Genomic DNA, 14,790 nt, shown 5'->3' with positions numbered 1-14,790 from the left:
CTCTGAGCTCCAGATTTGTAAATCCAGTCACCTATCCAGGTCCCTTAAACATCTCAAAAGATACCTCAGACTGAAACATGTCTAAACATCGCATTCATGATTTTCCCCTCCTCAACCCTAGACCACACCAAAGATCCTCATCCCTCCAGGGTCTTTTCCCCACTTTTTCAGCCTGTTGCCAAATCAAAAACTGTACTTTGCCTTGACTTCTTCCACCAATCAATTCCCACTTTTCAGCCTGTTGCCAAATCATAAAACTGGACTTTGCTCTTGACTTCTTCCACTAATCAATCCCCAACAACTGTTGATTCTACCCCATCAACATTTCTTCTTTTTTTTTTTACTTTTTTTTTTTTCAACGTTTATTTATTTTTGGGACAGAGAGAGACAGAGCATGAACGGGGGAGGGGCAGAGAGAGAGGGAGAAACAGAATCGGAAACAGGCTCCAGGCTCTCAGCCATCAGCCCAGAGCCCGACGCGGGGCTCGAACTCACGGACCGCGAAATCGTGACCTGGCTGAAGTCGGACGCTTAACCGACTGCGCCACCCAGGCGCCCCAACCCCATCAACATTTCTTAAGTTCTTTCATTTCTCTTTCCTTGTTCCTCCAATCATCCCCCGTTTTGTTCATGCCACCACTGTCTCCTTCCTGAACCAGTGACTGGTCTTCCTGCCTCCAAGCTTCCCACTTCCAATACAATCCAGGGGTGCCTGGGTGGCTCGGTCGTTGGGCATCCGACTTTGGCTCAGGTCATGATCTCACAGTTGATGGGTTCGAGCCCTGTGTCAGGGTCTGTGCTGACAGCTCAGAGCCTGGAACCTGCTTTGGATTGTGTGTCTCCTCTCTCTCTGCCCCTCATCTGCTCATGCTTTGTCTCTGTCTCTAAAAGTTAAATAAAAATGTTTAAAAAAAAAAAAATACAATCTACACTGTATTGAAAATTCAGAAAGTCCAAATTTTTAATATAGTTTAGATAGCCTTTTGTGATCTGGTTCTTGCATCCCTCTCTTGCCATTCCCTCTTGACTGTGCTTTCCTACCATCTCCAATTTGTAGTTCTACCAGTGTGCCACATATATGTCTAGATCTTAGATTATGCTATTTCTCCCACCTAGAGTGTGCTATTCTCTCCCACGTCCAGCTTCTCTGGCTCATTTTTTTTTTTTTTATTCATTCTCAACTAAAACATTTCCTCTGGGAGTTTTTCCCAGCTTGACCCTTAGGCCTCTGTTGAGTGCCACTTGTACAAGCTTTCTACTCACAGAATTTATTACAATATAGTAAAACCATCCAATTTATGTGTTTTTGGAACTCTCTGAAGGTGGAAACTATCTTGTTTATTGTGTTATAATCAATGTGTCACACAGTTCCTGGCACATGGTAGGCTCTCATTAAATGTTTAATAAGTGAGCTTATCTGTATTATACGTAAAGGACTCATTTTCTATGTAATACTTAGAAAAAAAAGCTGGTCACAGAACCTTCTATTCTGAGAAATATAGTGACATGTTTAGAGATTCAGATAAGAAAGCACCAACATTTAAAAGTTTCCTGTTTGAAAGAAATAAGGGAAGTTGAATCTCAAGGCCAACAGCTCAGAAGTGCTGGGTCAAGTGGAGTGGCAGATAGGACGTGGGGGATAAAGCAGATATTCAGAAATTAAATTGACTTCTCTGGGGCTACTGGGTGGCTCAGTCAGTTATGCCTCCAACTTTGGCTCAGGTCATGATCTCAAGGTTCATGAGTTCAAGCCCCATGTCAGGCTCTGTGCTGACAGCTCAGAGCCCAGAGCCTGCTTCAGATTCTACATCTCCCTCTCTCTATGCCCCAACCCTGCTTGTACTCTGTGTCTCTCTGTCTCTCAAAAAATGAATAAATGTCAAAAAAATTTTAAAAAAGGAAAAAGAAATTAAATTGACTTCTAATATTACTGTAGCAAGAGAAGCTTCAAATTATGCTGGTTTCTGAAGAGTCGCATGTGTTCACAGGGTGTAGCATATTATCTAATCAAGTGGCACCTGGAAGCACTTGGCAAAATCTTGCTTACTGATTGCTTTCCAACTGGCTTTTAGCCAAATATCCAAGCAGAAATATTTTTATTTTTTTAATTTTTTTTAACATTTATTCATTTTTGAGAGACAGAGAGAGACAGAGCATGAGCAGGGAAGGGGCAGAGAGAGAGGGAGACACAGAATCCAAAGCAGGCTCCAGGCTCTGAGCTGTCTGCACAGAGCCCGACGCAGGGCTTGAACTCATGAACTGCGAGATCACGACCTGAGCCGAAGTCGGATGCTCAACCGACTGAGCCACCCAGGCACCCCCAAGCAGAAAATTTTATAAACCTTTACCTAGGTGGAATAATTATAAAAGAGAAATAACATTACTAAAATCAAAAATGAAAGTGGAGATATTACTACTGACTTTATAAAAATAAAAAAGATTATAAAGGAGTGCTATGAACAACCATATGCCAACAAATTAGATAACAGACAAAATGAACAAAGTCCTAGAAAGACACAAACTACCAAAACTAACTCAAAAAGAAATAAAAACTCTGAAAGACCTATAACAAGTAAAGAGATTGAATCAGTAATTTGAAACTTCCCACAAAGAAAATCCCAAACCCAAATGGCTTTACTGATAGATTCCAACAACCATTTAAAGAATTAATTTGAATCCTCTTGAACTCTTCCAAAATAAAGGAGGAAATACCTGCCAACTTGTTGTATAAGGCCACTATTATTCTGAGATGAAACCCAGAAAAACATGTTATAAAAACCCCTACTTACCAATATCTCTTATAAATATAGATGCAAATCCTCAACAAATACTAGTATCAACTGAACCTCCACAACATGTAAGAAGGATTATACACCATGATTAAGTGGGAATTATCCCACTAATATAAGCTTGACTTTAAGAGTCTCATGCTCTACCAACTGACCTAGCTGGGCAGTTTAAGCTTGACTTTACATCAGAAAATCAAGTAATGGGGGCACCCAAGTGGCTCAGTCAGATGAGTGTCCAACTTCAGCTCAGGTCATGATCTCATGATTCATGGGTTAGAGCCCTGCATCAGGCTCTATGCTGACATGACAGCTCAGAGCCTGGAGCCTGCTTTGGATTCTGTGTCTCCCTCTCTCTCTGCTCCTCCCCCACTCACTCTCTGTCTCCCTCTCTCTCTCAAAAATAAAAATAAACATTAAAAAAAGTTTAAAAAAGAAAATCAAGTAATGTAATACACCATATAAATAGAATAGAAAACAAAAATCATTTGATTATCTCAATAGATGCAAGAAAAAAAAGCACTTGACAAAATCCAAAAGCATTTAATGATTAAAAATACTCAATAAACTAAGAGTAGAAGGGAGCTTCCTCAAACTGAAAAAAAGGGCATCTATTAAAAACTCACAGATAGGGGCACCTGGGTGGCTCAGTCAGTTATGCATCTGACTTCAGCTCATGTCACGATCTCACGGCTAGTGAGTTTGAGCCTCGCATCAGGCTTTGTGCTGACAGCTCAGAGTCTGGAACTTGCTTCTGATTCTTTGTTTCCCTCTCTCTCTCTGCCCCTCTCCTGTTCCCTCTCTGTCTCTGTCCCTCAAAAATAAATAAACATTAAGAAAAAAAACCTCACAGATAACATCATACTTAATGGTAAAAGAACAAACCAGGAACTAGACAAAAATGTCTATTCTCACCTTTTTTATCCATCATGTATTGGAGGTGCTATGAAGGGCAACTGGGCAAGACATAAAAGGCATCCAGATTGAAAAGAAAGAAGTAAAATTATCTCTATTTTCAGATGGCATGATCTTACATATAGAAAATTCTGGGGTGTCTGGGTGGCTCAGTTGATTGGGCATCCAACTCTTGATTTCATCTCAGGTCATGATCTCAGAGTCTTGGGATTGAGCACACCTCTAAGTGTGGAGCCTGCTTAAGATTCTCTCTCTCTGTCTGCCCCTCTCCCCTACTTGCTCTCTCTCTAAATAAAATACAATAAGATAAAATAAAATAAAATAAAATAACTAAGAAAAAGAAAATCTTAAGGAATCCATTAAAAATATTAGGAATAATAAAGGAGTTCAGCAAGGTTGCAAGATACAAGATCAATAAACAAACACCAATTCTATTTCTATATACTATACACAAAATGTATTATATATACATCAATTCTATTTAGTCTGTTTATTCTATCTTTACACCAATTCTATTTCTATATACTAGCAAACAATCCAAAATCTCATCTGGATTCTTTGCAGAAATTGACAAGCTGATCCTAAAATATTGTGGAAAAAAAGTCCCAATTTCAAAACATACTACAAAGCAATAGTAATTAAGACAATATGATCCTAGTATAAAGACAAATAGATCAATGAAATAGAGAGCCAAAAAATGAACTTTTGCATATATTGTCAAATAATCTTTGACAAGCATGCCAAGACCACTCAATGGGGAAAGAATAGTCTTTTCAACAAATGGTGCTAAGACAATTAGATATCCATATGTAAAAGAAAGAAGTTGGACTCCTACCTCACACCATATACAAAAATTAACTCAAATGAATCATAGGCCTGTATGTAAGCATTAAGACTATAAAACTTAGAAGAAAACATAAAAGTCAATCTTCATGATCTTTGGTTGGGCAATAGTTTCTTAGATATGACATCAAAAGCACCAGAAACTAAAGAAAAAGAGATGAGTTGGACTTAACCAAAATTAAAAACTTCTATATTCAGGGTACCTGGGTGGCTCAGTTGGTTGAGCGTCCAACTACAGCTCAGATCATGATCTCACGGTTCATGGGTCTGAGCCCCACATCAGGTTCTATGCTGACAGCTCAGAGCCTGAAGCCTGTTTCAGATTCTGTGTCTCCCTCTATCTCTGTCCCTCCCTTGCTCATGCTCTGTCTCTCTCTGTCTCAAAAATAAATAAACATTTAAAACAATTTTTTAAAGAACTTCTATGCTCAAAGGACACCATCAAGAAAATGAAAAGATAACCCATAGAATGGGACAAAACATCTGCAAATTATATATCTGAAAAGGAAATTGTATCCAGAATAAACACTTCAACAATAAAAAGAAGAATCCAATTTTAAAATGGGCAAAGGAGGAGAATAGACATTTCTCCAAAGAAGATATACAAATAGCCAATACGCACAAGAAAAGATGTTTAAAATCATTAGTCACTAGGGAATTGCAAATCAAAACCACAATGAGATACCCACTATGATGGCTAAAGTCAAAAAGACATAATAAATGTTTTGCAGTTCCTCGAAAGGTTAAACAGAGTCACCATGTGACCTAGCAATTCCATTCATAGGTATATGCTCAAGGAAAATGAAAACACATACCCACATAAAAACTTGTACATGAATGTTTATAGCAACATTATTGATAATATCCAAAAAGTGGAAACAACCCAGATGTTCATCTGGGTTCACTAAGCAATGAATGGATATATCTGGATACATCAACCAATGAATGGTAGTATATATACATATATATATATATATATATAGAGAGAGAGAGAGAGAGAGAGTGTGTATACATACATATATAGTGTAATGTTCTGCCATAAAAAAGAATGAAGTACGGATACAATACTACAGCATGGATGAGCCTTGAAAACATCATGCTAAAGACATCATGAAAAAAACAAAACACTAAAGATCATACATTGTATGATTCCATTTACATGAAATGTCCAGAACAGGCAAATTAATGCAGACAGAAAATAGATTAGGACTAGGATAGCCTAGGACTGGGAGTGAGAATGGGGTATGAAGGTAGAAAGTGAATATTAATGGGTATGGGATTTCTTTTGGGCGTGATAAAAAATGTTTGAAAATTGATGGTGGTAATGGTCACACAATTCTGTGAATATACTAAAAACCACGGAATTGTATACTTTAAATGGATGAATTGTATATGAATTACACCTCAATAAAGCCATTCAAACAAACAAAAGAGAAACCTCCAGGGGTTTCCCAGTCCACACAGTTCCTCTCCATTCATTCATTCCTATACATGCTCTTTCTATCAATTTTCTGGCCTTTGCACTTGTGGTTTCTACTTGGAACATTTTACCCCAAATTATCTGAAGCTGATCTTCTCATTATTTAGTCTCAACATTATTTAGAATCCTCCTTAGACACATTTTCCCACAAGTCTCTCCTCCTTCAATTATTTCTTCTCTAGTCTGTCAAGAGTTAAAAAAATAGTTAAAAATATTTAACTATAAAAAGAGTTAAAAAATAGTTAAAGTGACTCAGATATTTAGCCAGTGTGTGTCAGGTAGCCCCTCAAAATGATGTTAACTCCCTGAGCTGAAGCAGGATTGGAATTCTTATATATAAGGCACAGAGGAGGGGCATATGGTTATGATACTGCCCCAGGTGCCATTTTTCTTTATCGGTAACGGCTGCCATTTGCAGCTAGAATGAGTGGGTTATGTTGGGGTTTTCATGCCTCTTTCTCATGATTGTTGGTGCAATCTTACTTCGGTAGCTTTTGAAACAGTTCTTTTGAGAGCTATCTTTGTAAGCCCTGTGAGTCACCTCCTGCTAGTTAAGCTTCAGGGGAAGGGGAGGTAGAAAGGGGGAAAAAGAGGAAAGCAGAGGAGAGAGAGAAGAAAAGAAGGAAAGGAGGTAAAGATTAAACAAAGAAAACTGGGGTCTTTTTTCATTCTTTCACAATTCTTTATAACACTTCTCAGTACCTACAGGTGTCTTAGTTATTTGCACGTTTATTTTCTGTCTTCCTTCTTCAGGTAGGATGTTTCTGCCTTGTTTGTCTGCATAACAGATGCTCAATAAATACCTTATGGCTGACTGGCCAAATTCCACAACAACGTGCTAAATCCAGGACGAAAGCATGAACAAACTGTTCTGACACTCTCTAACCACTCCTCTCATTTCTCCTCTCATTTCTAACTTCTAAGGCAGCTATGGGCCGAGTCTCCATCACCTGGGTGCTTTTCAAAGTTACAAATTCTTGGGCTGCACTTCCACAGACTGGTTCATCTGTGCTTTTCACTGCATATCTCTTGCCTAGAGAGACAAATATATGTACAAAAGGTGAGATCAAAATTTGTCTAACAGTCTGTCCAGTGCTTCCACTTGGGGACCTGTGTGTTAAGAAAAAGAAGAGAGGCTGAAAAAAATAAAACTGGGCGGTTCAGTCAGTTGAGCGCCTGACTCTTGGTTTTGGCTCACATCATGATCTCGTGGGTTCGTGGGTTTGAGCCCTGCACTGGGCTCTGCGCTGGCAGTGTGAAGTCTGCTTGGGATTCTCTCTCTCTCTCCCTCTCTCTCTGCCCCTCCTCCACTCACAGTCTCTGTATCTGTCAAATAAATAAACTTAAAAAATAAAAGATGTAATTCCAAAGCTTTGAATATGGTTTGGTTCTTAAATGACATTAACAGATTATTTTTAATTTTGTTAAATGTTATAATGGTACCATGGTTGTGATGTATGTGTGTATAAATATATGTATGTATAAGTATACATACATATATACATAATCTCTATTAATGATGTAGCATGCTAAAGTACCTATGGATGAATTTATATATCTTGGATTTGCTTTAAAATGCACCAGCAAAGAAAAGGAGGAAACGAATTGGCAAATTGGTGGTAATATGGGGAACAGGGTGATGAATACATTAAGATTCATTATACCACTCTCTCCACTTTTCTGTATGTTTGAAAGTTTCATAATAAAATATTCTTTAAACAATAGTCTCAAATTAGTGATAACTACCAGTCCCACCAAGAGGCGCTTGTGGTAGGAAAGTATAGTTGCAAATGTTGTCTATTTGCCCCAAAGTGAAAGCTGAAGAGGAATGGGTAAGAAGTAAGGTTTATGGGCCAGACCCTTTGGGGACATTTCTTCATGGAATCCCCCCTTCACAACTCTGTTAGGTTAATGCCACCTTAACTGTGTGATTGAATTCAGCATCACTAATCATGGGACAAACTGGTATTGCATGCCTCCTGGTGGAGTGTATTAGGAAGTACCCATCATCACTGACATGGTCCTCTTGCCAAAAAAAAAAAAAAAAAAAAAAAGTTTAGCCAGAATCTAATCATGAGGCAGCAATCAAGCACTGAACATGGATATTCTGCCAGACAATGGGCCTGGACTCTTCAAAACTGTCAACATCATAAAAGGCAAACTTTTAAAAAATTTTGAAGTTTATTTATTTTTTTTAGTAATCTCTACATTCAACGTGAGGCTCAAAACTTGGACCCCGAGATCAAGAGTCACATGCTCCTCTGACTGAGCCAGCCAAGTGTCCTAAAGATCAACATTTTTTTAAAGACAAGTGCACTGCTTTCAATTAAAGAAGACTAAAGAGATAGGACATCAAAATGAAATGGGTGAACTTTGATTGGATCCTACATTCAAAAAAGAAATGCTGAAAAAAGCCACGATGGGGAATATTAGATAGTTTCAAAATGGAAAAAAAAGACATTTTCAAAATGGACAATGTATTAGATAATATTTTTGAAAAAAATATTAATGTAGTGAGTGTGACCAAAAAAACAGACCAAAACCAAAACAAACAAACAAACAAAAACAAAAACAACAAAAAACCAACCAACCTTATGAAGTAAGGGGTAACCCTCTTTTTTTTTTTTTTTTAATTTTTTTTTTCAACGTTTATTCATTTTTGGGACAGAGAGAGACAGAGCATGAACGGGGGAGGGGCAGAGAGAGAGGGAGACACAGAATCGGAAACAGGCTCCAGGCTCTGAGCCATCAGCCCAGAGCCCGACGCGGGGCTCGAACTCACGGACCGCGAGATCGTGACCTGGCTGAAGTCGGACGCCTAACCGACTACGCCACCCAGGCGCCCCAGGGGTAACCCTCTTTTAGAGACTGGGAACTAAGGCTCAGGGAAACAAAGGGACTTGCCCAAGAATTCACAGCTGGCAAATGGCAGAGACCAGACAGGCCCAGATCACCCTGCCTCCAGAGCTTAAGCTCTTGGCTGGTGGGTGCTTCTTCCTCTGCAGCATCCCCCAAAGATTAAGAGACAGGACTGTGATCTACAGTAACTCCAAGGGGATGGTCATACCTAAAGGTAGTAAAGAGGCACCATTCACTCTTGTCACAGCACCAGCAGTAACTCATTCATTCAGAATTTAATTGCTGTCTGACAGTGATAAGCAAAAACAGGTAGTCCCTAGACTCAGGTTGCTTACAGCCTAATGAAGGAGACGAAGGTTAATCAAATGTTGAAACCACTCAAGGGAATATATAATAACAAAAGGAGGTAAGAACAATGAGGAAAAGAAAGCTGACCAAAGCTGAGGGTCAACAGAAGACTTCTATGAGTTGTACTTTGAAAAATGAATAGAGGTTAATGATACAGACAGAGGGAAGAGTGTGAACAAAAGGCCTATGGCAAGAGGGAGAAGGACTTTGCAGCAGGAAAGCCCCCAAAGCTAGCAGGTGCCTAGTGTAAGGTGAAAATGGAGGAAAGCAGACAGAGTCAGACAATGCAGGGCCCTGAAGGCTATGCAAGCCCCCCCACCTTTTTTGGTCACATTCACTACATTTAGTATTTTTTCAAATTATTGTCCATTGTCCATTTTGAAAGATTCTTTTTTATTAAAAGTTTCTAATTTTGTTGAATTTTGAAAGCAATGGAAAGTTACTATTTAGGCAGGTAACAAAATCTGACTTCAAATTTAAAAACAAACAAACAAAAGAAACACTTTAATTGCAATGTTGAGAGGACAGCTGGGCAGAATAGACGTCGTTAAGAGACTGTAGTAGTCAGTGATAATTTGGATTAGAGTGAGCAGTCTATAGGGACGGAAGTGGTCAGATCTAAGGGGTACTGGGAGTAAATGGGCAAATGCCAAGTGAAGGAGGTGTTGAAGATGACTCTTCGGTTTCTAGCTTGGGCAGCTGGAGATGCCATTTCCTGAGAGACGGAACAGTGAACAAAGGCCAGATTTGGAAGATATGAGTGATATGAAGAATTGGTGGTACTTTTTACACCTCCAAGTGGATGGTAGGAGGGAGTTGGATGTGCAAGTCAGAAGTTCAGAAGTCTAGACTAGGGATGTACATCAGGGAATCAATCATCAACTTATGGTTACTGAAATATGAATAAGATGGCCTCAGAAACGGAGGAGTTAGCAGATGAGAACCCCTGGGATTGGATGGTTCTTTTTTTTTTTTTTTTTGATCTTTTTTTTTTTTTTAATGTTTATTTATTTATTTATTTTAACGTTTATTTATTTTTGAGAGAGAGACAGAGCATGAACGGGGGAGGGTCAGAGAGAGGGAGACACAGAATCTGAAACAGGCTCCAGGCCCTGAGCTGTCAGCACAGAGCCCGACGCGGGGCTCGAACTCACAGACTGCGAGTTCATGACCTGAGCCGAAGTCGGCTGCTTAACCGACTGAGCCACCCAGGCACCCCTGATGTTTGTTTATTTTTAAGACACAGAGAGAGAGACAGAGTGTGAGCAGGGGAGGGGCAGAGAGAGAGAGAGAGAGATTCAGAACCCAAAGCAGGCCCCAGGCTCTGAGCTGTCAGCACAGAGCACAATGTGGGGTTAGAACACACAGACTATGATATCATGACCTGAGCTGAAGTCGGACGCTTAGCCGACTGAGCTACCCGGGCACCCCATCAAGCTCCTTTTAATAGACATCTCTGCCATCTTCAGTTCAAGGCTTCTAGGAAGACACTGGTCCAGTATTCATAAAAGGATTGCTGAAACAATGCTGAGGGCCTGTGAGGCTGGAGACCATGTACCAACGGCACCGATTTACCTTTTTATGTATGTAGGTATGTATTTATTTTTATTTTTATTTAATTTTTTTTTTTAATTTACATCATGTTAGCTAGCATATACAAAGATTTCAGGAGTAGATTCCTTAATGCCCCTTACTCATTTAGCCCATCCCCCCTCCCACAAACCCCCCCAGTAACCCTCTGTTTGTTCTCCATATTTAAGAGTCTCTTATGTTTTGTCTCTCCCTGTTTTTATATTATTTTGCTTCCCTTCCCTTATGTTCATCTGTTTTGTCTCTTAAAGTCCTCATATGAGTGAATTCATATGATTTTTGTCTTTCTCTGACTAATTTCACTTACCATAATACCCTCCAGTTCCATCCACATCATTGCAAATGGCAACATTTCATTCTTTTTGATTGCCAAGTAATACTCCATTGTATATATACACCACATCTTCTCTATCCATTCATCCATCGATGGACATTTGGGCTCTTTCCATACTCTGGCTATTGTTGATAGTGCTGCTATAAACATTGGGGTACCTGTGTCCCTTCAAAACAGCATACCTGTACCCTTGGACAAATTCCTAGTAGTGCAATTGCTGGGTCGGAGGGTAGTTCTATTTTTAGTTTTTTGAGGAACCTCCACACTGTTTTCGAGAGTGGCTGCACCAGCTTGCATTCCCACACTAGAAATTTCTTATTCTTCCCAGTGTGGAAGCACAACTGATGTTTTGCCCTGTTTCTACAATAAAATACCAGAATCAAGAAAAAACACTTTGTATCCTGAGATGAAACAACAATGATGAAGTCACCCCAATCTAGTTCCAGTTCCTAAGAAAATGTTTACTTTCATTTTTTTTAATGTTTATTTCTTTATTGAGAGAGAGAGAGAGAGAGAGAATCCCAAGCAGGCTCTGCACTGCCAGAGCAGAGCCGGACGCAGGGCTCGATGTCACAAACGGAGAGATCATGCCCTGAACTGAGATCAAGAGTGAGACACTTAACCAACTGAGTCACCCAGGTGTCCCTCCACAACAACAAGAAAAATTTTAAAACTAAGTAATACCTAGTGTGGACTCCCTAATAAAAAATGGTGCTATACCTTTTAGAATGCTAATGTCTAAAATAATGTCACAATCTTTGTGGATATGGTTAACATGAGCAAAAGTTACTATTTCTCATCATTAACAGATAAATGAAGGTGATAATTTCATGGGCTTCTTACCTTTCTTAAAATTCCTTTAAATGCCAAACAAATATTTGAATTGATCTTCCTGAAATCTGATTTCTTTGTACCTTTAAAAAAGGAAAACAGTGTATGGAAATACAATTCACATACTGTAAACTTCACCCATTTAAGTGTAAAATTTAATGGTTTTTACTGTATTCAAAGTTATGCAACCATTAACACAATCAATTTGAGAACATTTTTATCCCCTCACCCAAAAAACCCTGTACCTGTAAGTATGCACTCTCTACCTTCCACCCCCCATATTACACCCTCACCCTCAACTCCAGGCAACACTAATTTATTTTGTCTCTATATGGGTTTGGCTATCCAGTACATTTGATATATATGGAATCACACAAAATATGGTCTTTTTCACTGGATTCTTTCACTTAGCACAGCATTTTCAAGGTTCATCCACAGTGTAGCATGCATCAGTACTTCATTCCTTTTTACTGCCGGGTAATATTCCATAGTATGGATAGATACATCACACTTTATTTGTCCATTCATCATCTGATGGATATTTGGGTTGTTGCCATCTTTTGGCTATTATGAATAATGCTGCTATGGACATTTTTTTTTTTTTTTTTAATTTTGAGAGAGAGAGAGAGGGAGAGAGAGCATTCGAGCAGGGAAGGGCAGAGAGGGAGAGAGAGAGAATGCCAAGCAGGCTCCACACTGTCAGCACAGAGACTGCTGCAGGGGTCCAACTCATGAACCATGAGATCATGACCTGAGCTGAAACCAAGAGTCAGATGCTTAACCTACTGAGCCACCCAGGCGTCCCCCATCTTAACCATTTCTAAGTGTAAGTGTACAGTTCACTAATGTTCACTTTATTCACATTGTTGTAAAACAAATGACCAGAACTTTTTCATTTTGCAAATATGAAACTCTATACCCACTAAACAATAAACCTTCTTCCCCCCCACACCCATGCCTGGTAACCACCATTCTACTTTCTGTTTCTATGAAAGTGACTACGTTAGATACCTCCTATACTTGGCATCATGATACATTTTTGTCATTTTGTTACTAGCTTATTCCACTTAACATAATATTTTCAAGGTTGATCCATGTTATAGCATTTCCTTTTTTGAGGCTGAATAGTATTCCACTATATGTATACACCACATTTTGTTTAGCCATTCACCCATCAGTGAACATTTGGATTGCTTCCACCGCTCGACTCTTGTGAATAATGCTGCTATGAACATACATTTGCAGACCCTGCTTTCAATTCTTTGGGACATATACCCAGAAGTAGTACTGCTGAATCATATGGTAGTTCAATTTTTAGTTTTTTGAGGAACTGCCATAATATTTTCCATGGTGGCTGTACCATCTTAAATTCTCACCAACAGTGAACAACAGTTCCAATTTCTTCAAACCTTTCAACACTTCTCTTTTTCTTTCTTTCTTTCCTCCCTTCCCTTCTCTTTCTTCCTTCCTTTTTTCCTCCTTCCCTCCTTTCTCCCTTCCCTTCTCCCTCCCTCCCTCCCTCCCTCCCTTCCTTCCTTCCTTCCTTTCTTCCTTCCTTCCTTCCTTCCACAGTAATCACCCTAATGGGCATGAGGTGATATCTCATTGTTGCTTTGTTTTGAATTTCTCTGATGATTGGTGAGCATCTTTTCACCTTTCATCTCCTTGGTTAGGTTTATTCCCAAGTATTTTATTCTTTTTGATACTATTGTAAATGAAATTAGTTCCTTAATGTCCTTTTTAGATTGTTGTTAGTGTATAGAAACACAACTGATTTTTGTGTGTTGATTTTGTATGCAACTTTGCTGAATTCAGTTGTTGGTTCTAGTAGGTATAGGTATTTTTTTGGTGATTTTGCTTTTTTCATATTTTTTTTATGAAGTATAGTTGATATGTTTTAGTAGTTTTCTTATGGAATATTTAGGGTTTTCTACGTATAAGATCATTTCATCTAATAATAGAGATAATTTTACTGCTTCCTTCCTAATTTACACGTCTTTTATTTCTTTTTCTTGCCTATTTGCTTTGGCTAGGACTTCCAATATGATGTAAATAGAATTGGTGAGAGTAGGCATCCTTGGAAAAGCTTTCAGCCTTTTACCATTGAGTATGATGTTAGCTATGGGCTTTTCATAGATGGCCTTCATTACTTTGATATCATTTCCTTCTATTTCTAGCTTGAGTGTTTTTATCATGAAAGAGTGTAGAATCTTGTCACATGCTTTGTCTGTATCAATAGAGACAATCGTGTTGTTTTGCCCTTTATTAAATTTTTCATTATTTATTTATTTATTTATTTTGAGAGAGAGAGAGAGCATGAATGGGGGAGGGACAGAGAAAGAGGGAGACACAGAATCTGAAGCAGGGTCCAGGCTCTGATCTGTCAACACAGAGCCCGACATGGGGCTTGAACTCACAAACTGCGAGATCATGACCTGAGCTGAAGTCTGACATTTTACTGAGCCACCCAGGTGACCTATTTTTTTTTTTTTTTTTTTTTTTTTTTGAGAGACAGTGTGCATGAGCCAGGAAGAGAGGCAGAGGGAATCTTAAGCAGGCTCCATGCTCAACATGGATCCTGACACAGGGCTCGATCCCACGACCCTGGGATCATGACGTGGGCCAAAAACAAGAGTCTGACACTCAAGTTACTGAGCCACTCAGGCACCCCTCATGATTTATTTTGTTTTGGTTGTGTATTACACTGATTGGTTTTCATATGTTGAACCATTCTTGAGTTCCAGGAATAAATCCTACTTGGTCATGGTGTATAATCCTTTTAACGTGCTGTTGAATTTGGACTA

At 39.0% G+C, this 14,790-nt stretch overlaps 1 long non-coding RNA gene across 1 annotated transcript in view; it reads right to left on the bottom strand.

Annotated features, from left to right (window-relative positions):
* Positions 1-14,790, bottom strand: part of LOC123579414 — a 40,131-nt gene that overhangs the window by 24,102 nt on the left and 1,239 nt on the right. Inside the window, exon 2 of the long non-coding RNA XR_006702753.1 lies at positions 11,999-12,069. This is a non-coding gene — a long non-coding RNA (uncharacterized LOC123579414). The remainder of the gene's footprint in view (positions 1-11,998; positions 12,070-14,790) is intronic.

Source organism: Leopardus geoffroyi, chromosome E2 (genome assembly GCF_018350155.1).
Source record: "Leopardus geoffroyi isolate Oge1 chromosome E2, O.geoffroyi_Oge1_pat1.0, whole genome shotgun sequence".
Lineage (NCBI taxonomy): Eukaryota > Metazoa > Chordata > Mammalia > Carnivora > Felidae > Leopardus > Leopardus geoffroyi.
Note: the sequence above shows the minus strand (reverse complement) of the source record. Positions and strands in the feature narration are given on the sequence as shown.